Genomic DNA, 17,500 nt, shown 5'->3' with positions numbered 1-17,500 from the left:
GGCCTAACAGAAACATTAAACGTGGTGGTGGCATTTCTCAAGTCTCCCACTATTTGCCATCACAGCCACGCCCACCCAAGGCGCCCACAACTTGCACCACTCTCACCATCATCCCTACACCCCCTGCACTATATCCTGATCGCCGCTGGAGGCACCATACGCACAACGTCAGGCCAATAATACACTCAAGTTTCCCATTTTCTCTATCTCTCGTTTTCGTTCGCGTGTTCCAGGGGGCGAGATGTTGGTGTCTATTTGCCCCCTCCTTTAGCTTTTCGGATAACGTTAACCTGCAGCATCCCTGGCGTTCCTGTTACCACTCTCCATCCCACTAATGGCGTCTCTTATCACCGCCAGCATCACCATCACCGTCAGTTAACTCGCTCTGTTTATATATCACACAGCAACGCCACGCTAACACCAGCCGCAACACTAGCTGAGGCATAACATGATCCCATAACACAATTCTCTGCAGCCTGTTACACTTCCCTGCAGCAACATTGCAGTGAAGCACATCGTAACCACAGACAAAAGGGGCTCCACAGACGACAATGCTCACCACCACAGCACAACACGGCACAACCCATCACTGCAGCTTCCTTCCCATCCCCATTCATCACCAACAAACAGAGATGAGCCACTATTTCACCATCACCGACGCCAATGCTCCCATCAATATCACCACCCACCCTCGCCACCAGTAACACCACTTCCCTCGCTATCACCAACACCACTTCAGTTACCATTAATTCTACCAGCCCATTGCCTTCCTTCCTACCCCGCCCTGCTTCCCTCCCTCTCTCCTCCTTCGGCAGGCGTTGTGTAAGGACGAAGGAACTTGATAAAGGACGAGATACTGCAATAGGGTACACGAGTAAGAGGAGAACCTGAAGGGGAGAGAAGAGAGAGAAGCTTCTTGCAAACACAAAGAGAGAGAACAAGGGGAATACACGAAAAATTAAAACTATTAAACTTGTGAAAAAAAAAAAAAAATTGTGACGGGCTTTACATGGAAAATATACAGGTAAGTAAGGATAATGAGGAGGAAAAGTATCAATCGGGGAAGGTTTCTGCACGTAAATAATAACTTAAGTCAAAGTATTATAGGGAAAGAAAATGACTTAAAATAGGAAGAAAATTTCCAGCACAAAACCTATATTGAAAGCCTTACATTATATGAAACGTTAAAAAAAATAATAAATTACCCAGACGTAGAGTACAGCACGGAGAGAGAAGTATCAGGAAGACGGTAAACAGATATCGATATAAAGGCGAAAATGGGATGGAGACACTGGAGTGAAAAAAGGGATATACCGCAGTAGCAGGAAAAAGCAAGTCAATAAGTAGGAAGACTGAGGAGGGAAGGAAGGAGGAGGACACGTCAAAACACAACGTCTTCAAAGTTATCCCCTTCCTGCCTCCTCCTGTGCGTGTGCGTGTGTGTGTGTGTGTGTGTGTGTGTGTGTGTGTGTGTGTGTGTGTGTGTGTGTGTGTGTGTGTGTGTGTGTGTTTCTGTTAAGTGCTACTGAAGGCGACCACTCTAAGGGTTTAAGGAAGTAAGGGGTGGAAGGAAGAGGGAGGAGGGAGGACAGGAAAGGGGGAAGAGGAGGAAGGGAAGTCATGATTAATGGTACCTATATTTAAGTCCTAGCCGAAGATGGGTTCCTTTCTCTTCTCTTCTCTCCTCCCATGAACTTCTCTTTCTCCTCCTCCTCTTTATTTCCTACTAGGAGGATTTTCTTTCCGATGCCCGAGTGTCTTCCTCTTTTACTTTCCTCTACCAGTTAGCGTTTGCTTTTCCTCTTCCTCTTCCTGCGCCAACGAATCTTGCCCGTTTTCTTTCTGCTTGCTATTCTCCTCCTTCCTCCTCATTCTCCTAATTCTAATCCTCAATCTCCTCTTCTTCCTCTACTTTCCTCTTCATCCAACCTTGAGAAATTTCCCTTTTGTCAGTAACTGATGGCTTTTTCTCATTACCGTCTTTCATCCTTGCGTTCCTTTTTTTTTCTCTCTCTCTCTCCTTTCCCTATCTCTCGCTCTCTTCTTTCTCTTTACTCCAGCTTTTTCTTACGTGTTCATTATCCCCCTTCATTACCTTATGGGCTTAATGGTAAATACTTTTAATGGAGTAGTAGCACATCTCCTCTAAGACTTACCGCGACTTTTTACACCCTTCTTTTTTAATTGATAGTTCAAGGAATGGGGGAAGGAGGGGAAGCAGAGAGAAAGAGAGAGAGAGAAAGAAAGGAAAAGAAAAATGGTGAACGTTTATCCAGAAGAAAGAAAGTGAGACATTTAAAAGAACTAAGAAAAACGAAACGAGAGAGAGAGAGAGAGAGAGAGAGAGAGAGAGAGAGAGAGAGAGAGAGAGAGAGAGAGAGAGAGAGAGAGAGAGAGAGAGAGAGAGAGAGAGAGAGAGAGAAACACATCGTAGAGAGAAGGGTGAGTAGAAAAAAAAGGGAAGAGTGAAAGGAAGACAAAGAGGGGAAAAACGAGAAGGGAAAGAGAGGAGACTGCGAAGGTGGGTGGAAGAAAAGGGTGGAGAGGGAGCGGCGAGGCGGGCTGAAGGGATGGCTGCCATAAGATAACTGTGAGAGAAGAGAGTGATTTTAGGAGAAGGGAAAATGTAGAAGGGTGTGTGTGTGTGTGTGTGTGTGTGTGTGTGTGTGTGTGTGTGTGTGTGTGTGTGTGTGTGTGTGTGTGTGTGTGTGTGTGTGTGTGTGTGTGTGTGTGTGTGTGTGTGTGTGTGTAGTATTCACTTTTTATGTATATTGTATATTCCCTTAAAACTTACTATGTCCTAAAGTTAATTAGTATAAGACACACAAAACGACAGAAGAAAATGAAAGTAAGGAAAGAAATACACAGTTAACTAAGGTCAGTGAACAAACAATCAACATAAGAAAAAAAAAAAAGGAAGAGGTAGAGAGAACTGAAAAAAATGACAAAAATGACTGGAAAGCAAGAAAAAATGAATAAATGGAGACAAGTGTGGGAGGATGAGTCTACAGGGAGCCACAGGAGTGAGGCATAGAGGTGAGGCTCCCCCACACGCCCACCACCTGACGGCCGCCCTCGCTAGTGACAGCCTGGACGAGGTTTTAATGTCCGGCACACGTTCTCCCTCGCCGCCACGCCCCCAAACGAACCCTTAGGAATGCCATTTTTCACCAACCTAATTTCAGGTAAACACGAGACATAAGAGGCGCCCAGTAGTTTATTTATACACTCATTGGTTTAGAGTCTTAAGAAAACTGCTAAAGGCTTCCCTGGATATTCTTATGTTTTACCTGTACCGCGTCGTTCCCAAACCTGTATATTAGAAGCACTAAATTCCCTACAGATCGATATATTACAAGAAATATTTTTCATAGTATACGTGGATCTCATTTTTCACTTCCACTATTAACTCGAAAGCCGTATCTGACTTGCTCCCTGGGTATCGTACGCAAGAACAAGAGATATTTGCGTAGATGTTTGAGTAATCACGTGGGAAACATCTAATTTGAAGCACACAATTAAGCACAGCGATTGATACCCTCGCGCCGCGCAATGGTGGAGCTAAACGCTGCTCTCAGGGGGGCGCACGTGTAATGCTCGCCGTTATATCATACATAGGAGCTAATAAAGGCCTTGACAAAGTGCATTTAGGCATTGATCGGCCGCCTGTTCTTAATAACGCAGCTCAGGGACAACCCCCCACATTCCATCCGCCTTCTCTCTCCTTCCCTCTACTCCCTCCCTGTCTCCCTTCCCAGCTTTTTTTTTTTTTTTCTCTCCATGTCCTCTCCCTCTTCCTCTCTCAATCCTTCCCATTCTCTCTCCTTCCGTTTTCTACTACACACTTTCATCTTGTCCTTCACTCCTCCCCTCTTTATCCTTCCCATGCTTTCACTTCATTTTGTTGTACAGCATTCGCGTAAATACAGACGCGCGTGTGGTATCATCCCCCTTCCCCCACCCCACGACCCCCAACAACTGACTCTCTCTCTCTCTCTCTCTCTCTCTCTCTCTCTCTCTCTCTCTCTCCTCTCTCTCTCTCTCTCTCTCTCTCTCTCTCCCCCTCTCCATTTGGACATAAGCTTCTGTATAAAATCCAGTACAGCATTTTCGTTCGGAGTGGGCAGTCGCATATATTAAGCCGGAACAACTTATGGGAGAAGTCTACCCGTGATAATACGAGCTTGATTCAAAAGATCTGGAAAGCATTTTATAATTCTTTTGGCCTGCGATTTTATTTTTTTCCCCCCTTCACAGAGCAAGAGAAAAGTCTGTCTAAACGCGCGTTCTCTCCTCATAAAGTTAACTGCCCGGCATGCTGCTTGTCTGTCCTTCTGTCTGTCTGTTCCGCTGGCTTGTGTTTCTCTGTACGTATGTGTCTGGTGCGTCATCCTGCAAGGTTATCCGTTCCTCGGGTTCGCGAACGGATCATCTTCGTTCACCAGCGTGGATTTATTATTACTAGAAATGCATTGGTTTGTTTATGTTGGTGGTGAAGCGCCTTTCTCTTTTCCCACGACCTCGGGGAAGGGATGAAAAATATATAAAGATACAAATAACACAAGAACAGAACACAACAAAGATTAAACATAGGGAAACGTGAAAATTAAGACATGGAAAAATTATACAAGACACTTTCTATGTAAAAACTGAATGCATAGGAAACAAAACATACAAAAGCGTAGATTAATAAAGTAAAGATATTAAGCTGTTACTTTTTGCAGTACATATACAAGAGAGGAGGGAAGGGACGAAGGAAAGACACAGAGGGAAGGGAGATAAGTAGGGAGATGTACGGGAGGACACTTGATGTCTGGTGGAAAAGAAAAGGGGGCAAAGGGACTGCAAGGGGTTGGGAAATTAATGACGGTGGGGGAATGAAGTGAAAGATGGAAAATAAATGTAGAGGTACGGAATGAATAAGAATAAAAACGATAAAACAAATGAGAGAGAGAGAGAGAGAGAGAGAGAGAGAGAGAGAGAGAGAGAGAGAGAGAGAGAGAGAGAGAGAGAGAGAGAGAGAGAACGCAAGGGGAGAGAGGGAGAGACGAGCAAATTATAGACCCCTAGCGGGCACTTGACTTCTCTGAGGGTGAAAGAGGCACCACTACCACCCAGACCAGAGGCAGCTTGAGGTTTCGGCTTCCTCGGGGTCAGGAGGAAAACGGCGCGGGTAAGGGAGTGAGGTATAGGTATTAGAGGTAATGTAAGGTCCGTCTAATGGTGTCTAACAATGGTAAATGCAAAAGGGAGGGGGTGATGCCTTCCTAGCTGTAGCTAAATCCGAAGAAATCACTATTAATCTCGGCACACGTAGGTTTATATTGATCATCATCGTGTAGTCACGTAGAGGTGGTGTATAATTACGGAGTTAAATATATACTAACTTTCCTCCCTTATGAGTGGAGTGTATTATTTAAGCCGCTATATAGCTGCTAAATATAGTCATATAGACGTCCTGCAAATTAACTTATGTCGGCTCTAGAGAAGGTGAATTGCGGCACGATTGTAGGACTTGTAATAGACAAATGACCAGCTGCCAAACGGTAATTGGTAAATAAGTATTGTGAATGTTAGACCTACCCGATGAAGCGATTGTTGCCGTGTTTAGACGTGAAGGTTATAATTATTCTCGTATCTAGTTCAGGAGGAAAACTTTTTGACGAATGCTTGTCTTGGGAGGATTTCTTAACCATCACGAGAGCGATGATCACCTGGACGAAAACTACTCACCCTCAACTTGTTGTAAAGATGTTTCTCAATATTATTAATGCCAACATCTCCGAAGACAAACACTCTGAGGAGAACCTGACATTTACGAAATTTACAAACACTAAGGGTGTCAGTAAATCTCGCCTGGTAGTTTCTTCCTCAACAAAATGTTTCATAAAGTAGTTTCTCGCCACGCATACTAATATTTTTTTTTTCCGATGTATGAGAAAAAAAAATGTATATATTTACGAACGACACACCAGCAAGTCAAGTAAGCACGCAGCCAATTCCCACACATTATATTCAATTCATATTTATACACAGTGACCCTAAACATGTACAGCAGTACGAGTAAATACTAAATATGCACATTAATGCACATGTGTAAATTAAAGCGTACATCGCCAAATTAACAATGTGATATATATACACCATTACACCAATACAATAAATAGGATTTTACGATGATTACACATCAAGTAATAAATATCAATGCACGTTTAACAACATATACACTTATTTTTGTTACCTTTCACTTTTAAAAAATACCATAACTTTCACCACAGGATGTCAGTTCCCTCACCATGCAAGCCAAAATTCTCTTGCCCTACCCTAAGCTGAGCTGTCAGATAAGATTGGAGAGAAGGCGGCTACTAAGAGACAAAAAATGCGACGAAAACTCGAAATAAAACCTCTCCAGTCTGCCTCTTGCTCCTCATTTCCTTCACCTCCTCCATCAACATTAGAAAAAAAAAAAAAAATCCGCCCCACTTGGCGTGAAGAGAAAGAGACTCCGAAAACGAGGCCGAAAGAGAGATGGCGAGAGAAAGAGCGAGGAGAAACACGTTTGAGGCGAAGCTTCCCCCAGAAAACATACACTCAGCACCAATGTTTAAAGTTTTGGGAATCTGCCATGGACACGTATCTTTGGCTCAAGTCTAGATATCCTTGCGTTTTTACATTGTTAGAGAGAGAGAGAGAGAGAGAGAGAGAGAGAGAGAGAGAGAGAGAGAGAGAGAGAGAGAGAGAGAGAGAGAGAGAGAGAGAGAGAAAGTTATACGGAGGGGAGCGGGCGAGTGGTTGGTATGGGGGGACAGAAACAAGATGAAATTTAGTCTCCTCCAGGAATAACTGCAGGGACACCCGTATTGATTATTGAACACCTCATTTCTCCCACCTTCGCCCTCAACTCCCTCTTTTCTCCCTACCTGTCGACCATCTCTTTTCCCTCCCCCTCTCCTTCTCCCTCTCTCTCTCTCTCTCTCTCTCTCTCTGTCTCTCTCTGACCCTTGTTCCTCTCCCTATTCTTTCTGTGTTCCCCTTCTTCACCATCTTCCTTCGTTTCGTACCCCAGCTATCAGACATTCTTTTTCTTCTTATCCTCCTGTTTCTCTCTCCATCCCTCTTCACTATATTTCCTCACTCCCCTCCCATTCGTTCTCCTCACGCCTCGCATCCCTGTCCTCCTCTTTCTCTCCTCCCCTGCTCGCCATCTTCCTCCGCCTTCCCAAATACTTAAATCACTGTCAGGTTCTACGATCATGCTCAGTCTCCCTCCTGAGGTATAGGGGGGACTAGTTTTTTTCAGCTAAGTTCCTCCCGCGACCGATTTTCTTTCAGTATAATTAATGTTAGTACCACAGACCACTCCCCTCGACCCTCCCTCAGTTCCCCCATCTGTCGGCTCTCCAGACCAGACCAGGGTACAACGGGTCTGCGACTGCCACACTACCGCACTTTGTTTTACTTAATTCTCATCCACAGGGTTTTATTTTCCGGGGTTCTCATGTGTACGAATCCCTTAATATTTGATCCAACACCTTAATTTTCGGTTGTAAGTGTAAAGGACGTGCACGGAAACTTGCAACGGTAAGGATGAAACAGTAAAATAAAAAAAAGTATAATTAGCCAGAAAATTGTGAGATGTAAAGGTTTTATGCATCCGCTATATCACCCAAGATATTACGATAACTAGGGTAACAGCTCCTGATGATTACAATGGTCCACAACACTTCATTCCACTTGACAAGACTTACCTGGCAAAATCCTCACACAGAGTATATCACAATGGAACAAGTGACGTGGTAACGCACGCACCTTCCGCCCAAAACACTAAATATTGAAAGAACCCGGAAAAGCAGTAAAACATGTCCTTGCATAAATAGAGCTACATAATTATCATAAGAAGGGAAACTGCACTGACAAATGTGGCTGTAATTCTATGCAAAGCCTCCATAAACAAGCAGAGAGAAGGTAGCGCTAAAACTGGATAGAGTATAATTGCAAAACTAGCCAGCAAAAACACAGAGAAACACAAGGAACAAGAAATACTAAGCTAAATGTGTAAGCTAAATGTGTAACTCACCTCACATGTCCCGAGGCTGAGGTGCGGCAGGGGTGCAGGTGGGTCAGTCTGCGGGAGAATAAGGGTTGTGTTAGCAGCCATCACGCCACGGGATTGCATTATGCGTACAACATTAGCGTTCACCTCCCTCGCCTCCTTCCCACAATACACAGTGTACAGCGTTTTCCTCCTACGAGAGAGAGAGAGAGAGAGAGAGAGAGAGAGAGAGAGAGAGAGAGAGAGAGAGAGAGAGAGAGAGAGAGAGAGAGAGAGAGTCAAGAAAGTTTTAGTCGTTTATAAAATAGCAAAACAGAGAACTAGTCACATGAGTGGACACACACACACATACACACACACACACACACACAAACGGTACCCTTGCATAAGAACGGAAAAAGTAAACTCTGGTCATATGAATGGAGACTTGGCAACACTCACTCCGGGTTTTCTGCTTCCCAAAATTTAACCTCGGTATCTATTTATCTTTGGTGGAGTTGGACGCGCGGCCATCTGTGCGACCTCGATTCAACAAGATTGTAGTAGAAGCGACAAGAACAGCCAGCAGAGGAGAGGAGAGGAGAGAGTAGATGAGAGCAGAGCAAAGAGCAGACAGGAGAGAGAGAGAGAGAGAGAGAGGAGAGAGAGAGAGATGAGAGGTGACAGAGGGTATCAGAGAATATAAACGAGATACAAGATGAAATAAGATGAGAGAAGAGGAGAGATATGACGGGGGGATGAGAGAAGTGAAGAGAGGAGAGGAGAAAGAGAAGGTTGCAGAGCATGTCATAGAATAGAAACAAAATACGAGATGAAACGAGATGAGATGGAGAGATAAGAGGAGAGAAGTGAGAGAAGAAAGATGAGAGAAGAGGAAAGAAAGAAAGAAAATACAAAAGAGAAGATGCGACAGAGGAAAGGAGAGGAAACAAGGAGAGAATACGAGGAGTGGAATAAGGGGCACGAGGAAATAAGACAAGGAATAAGAAGGGAGGGAGAGACAGAGAGAAGGGAAAGGAGAAAATGTAAAGAGAGAAGGAAATGAAGGAGAAAACACAGGAAGAACAACAGGCGATAATGCGGCAGCTGCGTGGAGGAGGGAGTGGAGTGTTGTGTATATCGTGTGGCTACTGTTTGATTTACATCTCAGAGGTAACGACAGCAAACCCAAACTTGCGGTGTAAACTGTTTGGCGACTTACTCAGTTGTCGTGTCTCATAACCCGCCGAGCAGACCCACACCAACCACACCACGACAGGACTCTTCATCCTTCCTCTTCCTCCCACGCGTCTCGCCCTCCCCCCCCTCCTCCACCAACATCCCCCTGAAATCTCTCCTCTCTCCCTCTCGTGGTGTCTGCTCTCACGGCGGGGGAAAAATGTTCTGCCTAGACAAACTTTATAATTACAAACTTAAAAAACAAGGAAAGAAAACACGTTACGTCGTATATTCACAGTTTACTAACAAAAGAAATTAACACAAATATATGAATTTATACTCGAATACTTTATTTTACTCGATCTTTTCATGAGTAGCAGTAATAAAAGCCGCACAAAAGTAGATTCAAAGATGTTAAACAAAAAATGAGCACCCATTTCCTTCTCTTTAAAAAAAGCTTCACACGGTCTGGTCACGTAAAAAATATAAGGCCTGATTCTGTCCGTTCCGGTCGTTCGCACCACCCGGTAGCCATGAGAGTTGCTGAACCGTCCGCTCACTCGTCGCCAGGCCAGCTCTGTTTTGTACTTTCACCACATTTGTTGAAGACGTCTTCGGTCTGCTATTACGTTTTATGTTACCATCGTGGATATGAAGGTGAAAGATAGGCAAAAAATTTCATGAACGTGTATGAAAAACCTATCATTGAAATCTCTACCATTAACAACTTTTTCTTTTCATTTAAACACTTGCAGAGAAGAGCAAAAGTGTACTGTTGTAATAGTAATATTACAGCTATCGGATACGGCCACTTATGCGTGAGTCGCTAGCACTATTACCACCGCCATCACTGCCATTACCCGCAGTGTTGGCTTCATTTCCGGCACAGAGCACCGCAATGACCACTGTGGTGTCAGTGACTACAAAGCAATGTCCTGTTGCTACTGATTGAAAACTTATGAGTGTTGCACTCGTGTATGACCGCATCCACTCTCCTTCGCTGGGCGCCATGATGACACCTACGAGGAGTGAAGAGCAAATCGTCGCATCTAACGCTTACATAAACGTACCCCTGAACGGCCACAGAGACATGTATGGCAAATAATCATGCATATTTGTCTACACAAAACAAATATTTTTTTTATAAGATCAAAGTAAGAGGAATGCTTAACCTCGAAAAGAAATTACTTCGTTACCAAATCTTACATGAGGGAGCCATCACGGACGTATAATCAGGATCCATAAACTGAGTCCCCCACTTGCCTGCATTTATTACAGAGGCGAATGTTGGCACATGGCTCACCCGTTTTGCATCGCTACTCGCACTCAAGGGGAGTTACATGTCTTAATGGACCTTGCACTGTGCAATATTACTGCTGAAGGTGCACATTTCTTTCCCTGTATATTCGACAAAGTGGCTGGACTCACCAGAACATGTAAACCTTTTGCATATAAACGTTTCTTTTTGCGGGGGAGAGGGTAAGTGAAATGGTAAAAAGATAAGTGCGATCACACACAAAACTGAGCACCTGAACTAAAATGACAAGAGTGAAGACAAATCAGAGGTAAATAACAATAAACAACGGCAGTAAACATTGATGGTAATGGCGGTGCGATGCAAGGGGAAGACAGCATCTATAATTAACGAGGCTTGATCCAGTCACTAAGTGCGATGCTGCCCCTTCGCTGCCTCCTAAGGGCTCACTATATAACACAGGGTAGGCGTTGCTTGACCACCCAATAATTACAGGAAAAAAAGAGGTAATGGCATTCTTAATTGCCTCCACTAGCAACCACGTGACCACTTAATAGCCCTGGCCTATAATTAACTCATGATAGCGACTCGTGTCTCGTATTACATGACTGCGTTTCATTTTTTGCATCCGAAAACAAACACAATTAATTCCTTTGAAAAGTATGTTGACTTAGAACCGGTTGTGAATGTGCCTGGAATAAATTTACAACCAAGTGAAAAAAAAAAAAAAGAATACACCGTTTTTCTACCCATTCCAAACGCCCCTTCCACCTCGCCCATTAACAACAGACAAAAGGGGCTTGTTTCCAAACACAAATGGTCTTCCCGCTAAGCCTTTTACAGTCCTTCTATAGATAATGCCTCCACGTAATCAAGGAGAGTATGCCATTTTTTTCCCCTGCGACTCTGCAACTCGTAGGTGGGGAGGCTCCGTGCTGTGCTCACTAACTGCTGCCGGTGTGTGTGTGTATGTGTGTGTGTGTGTTCGTTTTTGTATTTGTAGGCGCGCACTTGCCTGCTGAGCGGCTGGGTAGGAGGCGGCGGAGCAACATAAAAGACGAATGTAAATCAACAGCTGCAGTCAAGCCAAAGTACAAACAAGACAAGGGCACAAGGAGAGGATCAGTAAAATCAAATAAGAAATACTGAAACCGTATCATTACATTCATTATTTTGACATGAAAAAAAAAAAAAATCACAGTCTTGGAACTATTGCCAAGCTGCCAAAAATACCTCGTAAAGATATCCAACCGCTTCCTTTGCATTAAGAGTAAAGGTGTGTGTTTGTAGAATAAATAATGTAGTAGATAGCTGGATAGATTAGTTGAATATATATAGATAAATAGACTGATAGATAGATGGATAAATACAAAGATGGAAAGATAGATGAATAGACAAACAAATAAATATAAGTAAACATATATACATAGACCAATAAATAGAATGAATGATAGATAAATATGCACTCAACTCTTCAAAGCCAACTTCTACTACACATCTCCCCCTCTTGCTTCCACCCTCCTCCTCCCCCTTCACCTCCTTAAAACGCTCGATTTCTCATTTACTCTCACCTCCACCTTCGCCCCATTAGTGCCCACTCCCTCATTTCACCTGTCAATGATCTCCTCCCTTACTTCGCTACTCCCCTCTCTTTCCGTCCTCCCGCTCCTCCTTTCCCTGACGACACTCACTCCCTGGTTTGCTGGCTTGTTGTCCCCCCAATCCCCCCATCTCACCTCTCCTTCCTTCCTCCCCACCTGACCACCCGCCCTCGAGCTCGCTTTCTCCTCTTGCTCTTTCTTGTTAGGCGTTTCTCTAATCATCTCTCTCCATGCGTCTACAATTATCTTGCAGCCTCCCTCCAGACCACTAACACTGTCATGAGGGCGCGAAGTTTGAGATCCGTATTCAGAAACGCTTTCTTCTCACCGCGATTATTTTTTTTTAAGGTGTTTCTCCTGTTTATAAGGTGGAAATCTTGTTAATCAGTCATTAGAAATGTAAAAACACCCTTAAAAATAAGTGACTCTTCACCTGGAGGGTACTGAAAGCTGTCGACGTGCGGGCAGAAGTGTTTCAAAATATGGTCCTGCGTGCGAGTAATTATTATCGTTCGGTCACCCAACAAATGAGTTTTCTTAATGCTCTTGTAATTATAACACGTCATAACCATTCTATTTCGTTTCCTCTCAAACCTTCCCCCATTGGCTCGTCCAGGAAGGAGCGATGCAATTATTGGTAATGTGTCGGTACTGGTCCTCGTTTTCTTGACAGTGTTGTTTATTGTGACACGCAAAAGGAGCTTTGTACGTTATTTGAGCAATCCTCTTCATAATATTAGCAAAGAATCTCGCCTCCCCCCTACTCCCTTATCAAATAGTAATAACCAGTGCTAACAAGAAGTTGAGACAATATAAACAACAATATGAAAGCGCCTTCGTCCTCTCGTTTCAACAGAAGCCCTGAGGACAACCCCTAAAATGAGTCACCGGGTGTAGTTTGAACATCACGCGGATCACAATAAAATTCACAGTCACTCCAACACGTCATCCACAACAAGTACATGACCACACTTCCTGCAGCCTCAACCTAACTGCCATTACCACGCTACCCTAATTACCTCACTTCCTGTGATATTACGTGTTTTATGAACTTTTTTTATGATCATGTCATAATACATCGATTAACTTCTTACCGTCCGTCGTGACTGTGTGGAGGAAGGCGGCATGGAGGAGGCGTGGAACAAGGCTGTGGGCGGTTGTGGTGGTGGTGGTGTGGAGCTGGCTTCACACTGCCCGCTGCCCCAGTTCCACCCGCCTGGCACCTCTAAAAGCCTCTCCGTCACGTCAAGTCCAACGCTGAATCACCACAGTAAAGCACTCCACTTAAAGTAACGACACCATCCGCAAAACATTACTCGTAACTCAACGCAACACTAATAACTCGACATAAATCAATAATAATCCTCGAGCCTCGTGGGATGTGATGGCCACGCGGGCGGCGGCTGGGAGAGCAGGAAGGCGGTGAGCCAGCCTCACTCCCATTAGTCCATGTATGTATCCGTTAGCCAATTAAACATAAGCATTGCGGTGGCTGGGCTTTAGAGATACCAATTATGAATAAACCGTAACGGTGCGAATACAAGATTAACTCTCATATAATTGCGTTTAAGAACTCCACGTTAATAAATCAATGTGTGGTCTATAAAGTATGAATGTAGGAAAGCAATCCTGGATGTATTTCGTAACATTTCAAAGACTGGATGATTTGGAAGGGTTGGTGAGCCTGGCCAGCGGTTCGCTCAAGTAATACCGATACGGCAAAGCTTCGAAGCCGGAGAGGGGTCGTTGCTCCATTAGATGTCTCATAGACATGCAAGTTATAACGAAAATTTCATAAAGAACACGTAGAAATATGGTAGCCGCTCATAATGTGGGTTACAGCGCATGTAGGCTAATCATCACTGGCCGCAGTGCAGGGTTCTCCAATACACGCTGAGTTCGAACCAGGTGGTTTACATGTTGGCGGGTCTGCCTTGCCAGCCACGCCGCGCCTCCTCGGGAAGAAACGAGCTCGGCACGCAGCTATCAATAACGTGTACCAGGTCACACGTATCTATATGTACATACAGACATATAGTGTATATTTATATATATATATATATATATATATATATATATATATATATATATATATATATATATATATATATATATATATATATATATATATATATATATATATATATATATATATATATTATTTAAATAGATAAATACGTAGATGGAAGACATATAGTTGAGTACACGAATAATGAGTGGATATGTAAAGGAATAGATCCCCCCCAAAAAATAAGGGATAAACAAAAATAGGTATAAGCGTGCAAGAGTATCATAATCTTCTCGGTCAACAGCAGCTGCTATATCACTATCGCAGGCGAACCATAAGATCACGGAACCCTGTGGTCGTGTATCCTGCAGCCGTCAGTGCCTGGCAGAGGCAAACTTTGAACAACTTGTCGAAATCTCCTCCTCGCTTCCAGCTTTTCTCAGTACCGGTGCATTCCATCACGTTACAAGTTTTCTTGGTTCGGTTAACCAGTTCCCAAGACTGTCTTTCAGTCTAAACAGACGATGTGTCTGCACGTCAGGCAACGAACTTACTACGTACGTGCAGCGGATTTCACGAAGTACATTATGGTTTAGAGGAATCTCGTATGTGTTTATTTTAACAAGCAATTTCTTGCAACTTTACGCAAACTGACAAGACAAAAGTGTTTAGCACCTGTTTGCAAGATGGAAACAGATACGCACTCAGGAAGAAAATATTATGACTTAACTTCCTTTTACTTGATGTCTATATGATCCTTTCGTATATTAATGTTTTCCTGTCAAACAGTTCTATGAATTTACTCGCATAAAGAGACAAAACTATACGGCAAGAGAAAGAATCCATTAAAAATACTAATATATCTAGCAAGGAGTTGAGGTCACAGAATATAACGCAACTATACTACATGCCAAGGAGAAAAAAAAAAAAAAAAAAGCACAGGTCATGTATAAATATATAGCAACAGAAAGATTCCAATACTGATACATCCAACAAGGGGCTGAGGTCGCGGAATATGACGCAACATCACCAAATCTCAATGTAAAAGAAACCAGAGTCTGGAAAATCCACTCCAGTATTTGCCCTGGTCTCAATTCCACGTCATATTAATAATTCAGAACAACTCAATTATTTTACTTAACCACGTGACACTTCACCTTTGCGAGGATGAAAATGTTGGTACCACCCTTACCTCACCCACTCCTTTCCTCGTGGACTAGAGATGTTCACGCGAATTTATTGCCGCAAACCATTAATTACCTCCACCCTCTCCTCGCTGACACTCCCTCCACCAGCACCGCCCCTCGCCGCCTTCTGTAATGCCCTCCACGCGCCTTCAAGGTAAGCAAGGATCCGCACGACTGCCAGCAGAGACCCTGAACCTTCACACTATGACGCCGTGAATTCAAGATGATGATGACACTCTGGATATTTAACTTTTTTCTTTCACTATTGATCGTACTAGTGAAGTTATTCATACACGTCTGATAAAATTTGGCGCAATGTCAAGAGGAAGCTGGAATATTTGGAAATTGAACAGTAGGTTATCCTTGCGTACGTTATATAAATGGCAGTTATGAAATATTATACTGAGATGAACGAGTGGGCTTACATTTTCCCTGTGACTTCTTCCATTTGGTTTTTGCAAGTGAACTGACCTGCCCCAAGAACCTTCTGTTACCATTTTTTTTTTTTCCTTCTTGAACTGACCTTACCCAAGAGCCTCCTTCCCCTCCCCCCCTATAGTAGCTTCAAGGATAAGTGTAATGAAAGTCGAGGTGCGGTGAGCGTGCAACAAATTTCAAGGAGCGTGCTGACGAATTCACGTGCACTTGATAGGAGGAAAAATCACGCACGATCTATCCCCCTTTACAACACGACACGAAAAAAAGAGTAAGGAAATTATAGCTTAATTATATTTATTACCTAACTTATTTCCTTATCACCGCGGGTATCAGTACATTACCATCATCTTCACTGCAATACCGAAGCGGGTCTCTTCTACCACCACCTCCACTTCTGTACTCACTCTCGTCATCACCATCATAATTATTCGTCATTACAACATTCCCCAAAGGTTCAATTACGCCTCATTACATCTTTGTGCGTCATTTATGCGACTAGTGAGCGCTATTTGCATCACGTTATGCGCCTCAGAGAGTGTTGTTAGCTGGCTCTGAATGGACCATACTGAAATCCATTACTCCTAAGGGCCACGTCTTTCCTGAAGGCTCCATACGCGTTTTTCAATGGTATAATAAGGTACAGGAATATTCGCATTTATCTGAGCGTAAATTTCTTCCGTGACTGTGATCGTTATGGCCATTACTTTCTGCCGGTAATATAGTGTGTACTTGTAATGACGGCAATAACTGTGATGGTGTTAATTATGTTGGCAGTGGAGAAGAAAACGAAGAAGAAGAAGAAGAAGAAGAAGAAGAAGAAGAAGAAGAAGAAGAAGAAGAAGAAGAAGAAGAAGAAGAAGAAGAAGAAGAAGATGATGATGATGATGATGATGATGATGACGATATATAACAGTAGTAGTATGGGGTAACAACAGTATAAGTAGTACCAGGCTGACATTCCCATTAAGAGACAGTAGGAGTAGAAATACAGAGGAGGGGAGCCGCAATCTCATCGCTTCATCCCTTTTAGTCGCCTTTTACGACACGCGGGGAATACGATGGCAGTATTCTTCCTACGCTGTACCGGAGTGAGCGACCGGGCGTATCCCTCTGCCACATCAGGTAATAGTAATAACAGCAATAGTATCAGTTATAATAGCAGTTATAATGCTACATTTAGCAAGGGGATTCTGTCAGGAAGTTAGGATTGTGTTAGGTATAGTCATATGGTGACATTCATTTATCTATTGGCTTTGTAGTTACGTTTAGTTTTAGATTTTGCATGAGTTGTACAGCCATGTCCAATAAGCCGAAACTTTCAATAGGATCTGTTGTGAGTCTTCATATTACAATTGAGGGACAAGCATTTCGCGCCTTAAGTATAATGCAGCATTTACTGATATTATCTTCTTCAGTAACACATCATAATCACGAGCAACAGACTCCATGCTAGTGACGAACGCTTCCAAACCACACAGCTTCAGACTCATGATTCGGATTCAGTGGCAGCAGCGGGCACTGACACGTCTGAGCCATTGCTTCGGTGGGGCATCAGTCATGTTACTCTGCAAACTTTAATACGTATCATCATCACCCATGTTCTATCAGCCGGTCTGGATCACTCATACGTATCTATCATACACCGCGGGGAATCAACGCAAGTCGAGAAACTAAAATCATCTCTCTCTCTCTCTCTCTCTCTCTCTCTCTCTCTCTCTCTCTCTCTCTCTCTCTCTCTCTCTCTCTCTCTCTCTCTCTGTGTGTATGTGTGATGAGTAAAACAGGAAACAGCATGATAAT

The 17,500-nt window shown here is 43.4% G+C and overlaps 1 long non-coding RNA gene across 3 annotated transcripts in view; it reads right to left on the bottom strand.

The window, feature by feature from the left end:
- The window catches only part of LOC135107898 (uncharacterized), a 95,324-nt gene extending 81,810 nt beyond the window's left edge, over positions 1–13,514 (bottom strand). For all 3 annotated transcript variants that reach the window (XR_010272044.1, XR_010272045.1, XR_010272046.1), the window contains exons 1-2: positions 13,162–13,514; positions 8,078–8,125 (exon numbers count right to left, since the gene is read on the bottom strand). This is a non-coding gene — a long non-coding RNA (uncharacterized LOC135107898). The remainder of the gene's footprint in view (positions 1–8,077; positions 8,126–13,161) is intronic.
- Positions 13,515–17,500: the final 3,986 nt, after the last annotated feature.

The sequence above is a fragment of the Scylla paramamosain genome, chromosome 16 (assembly GCF_035594125.1).
Source record: "Scylla paramamosain isolate STU-SP2022 chromosome 16, ASM3559412v1, whole genome shotgun sequence".
NCBI lineage: Eukaryota > Metazoa > Arthropoda > Malacostraca > Decapoda > Portunidae > Scylla > Scylla paramamosain.
The sequence above is the reverse complement of the archived record's forward strand: the minus strand, read 5'-3'. Positions and strand labels throughout refer to the sequence as shown.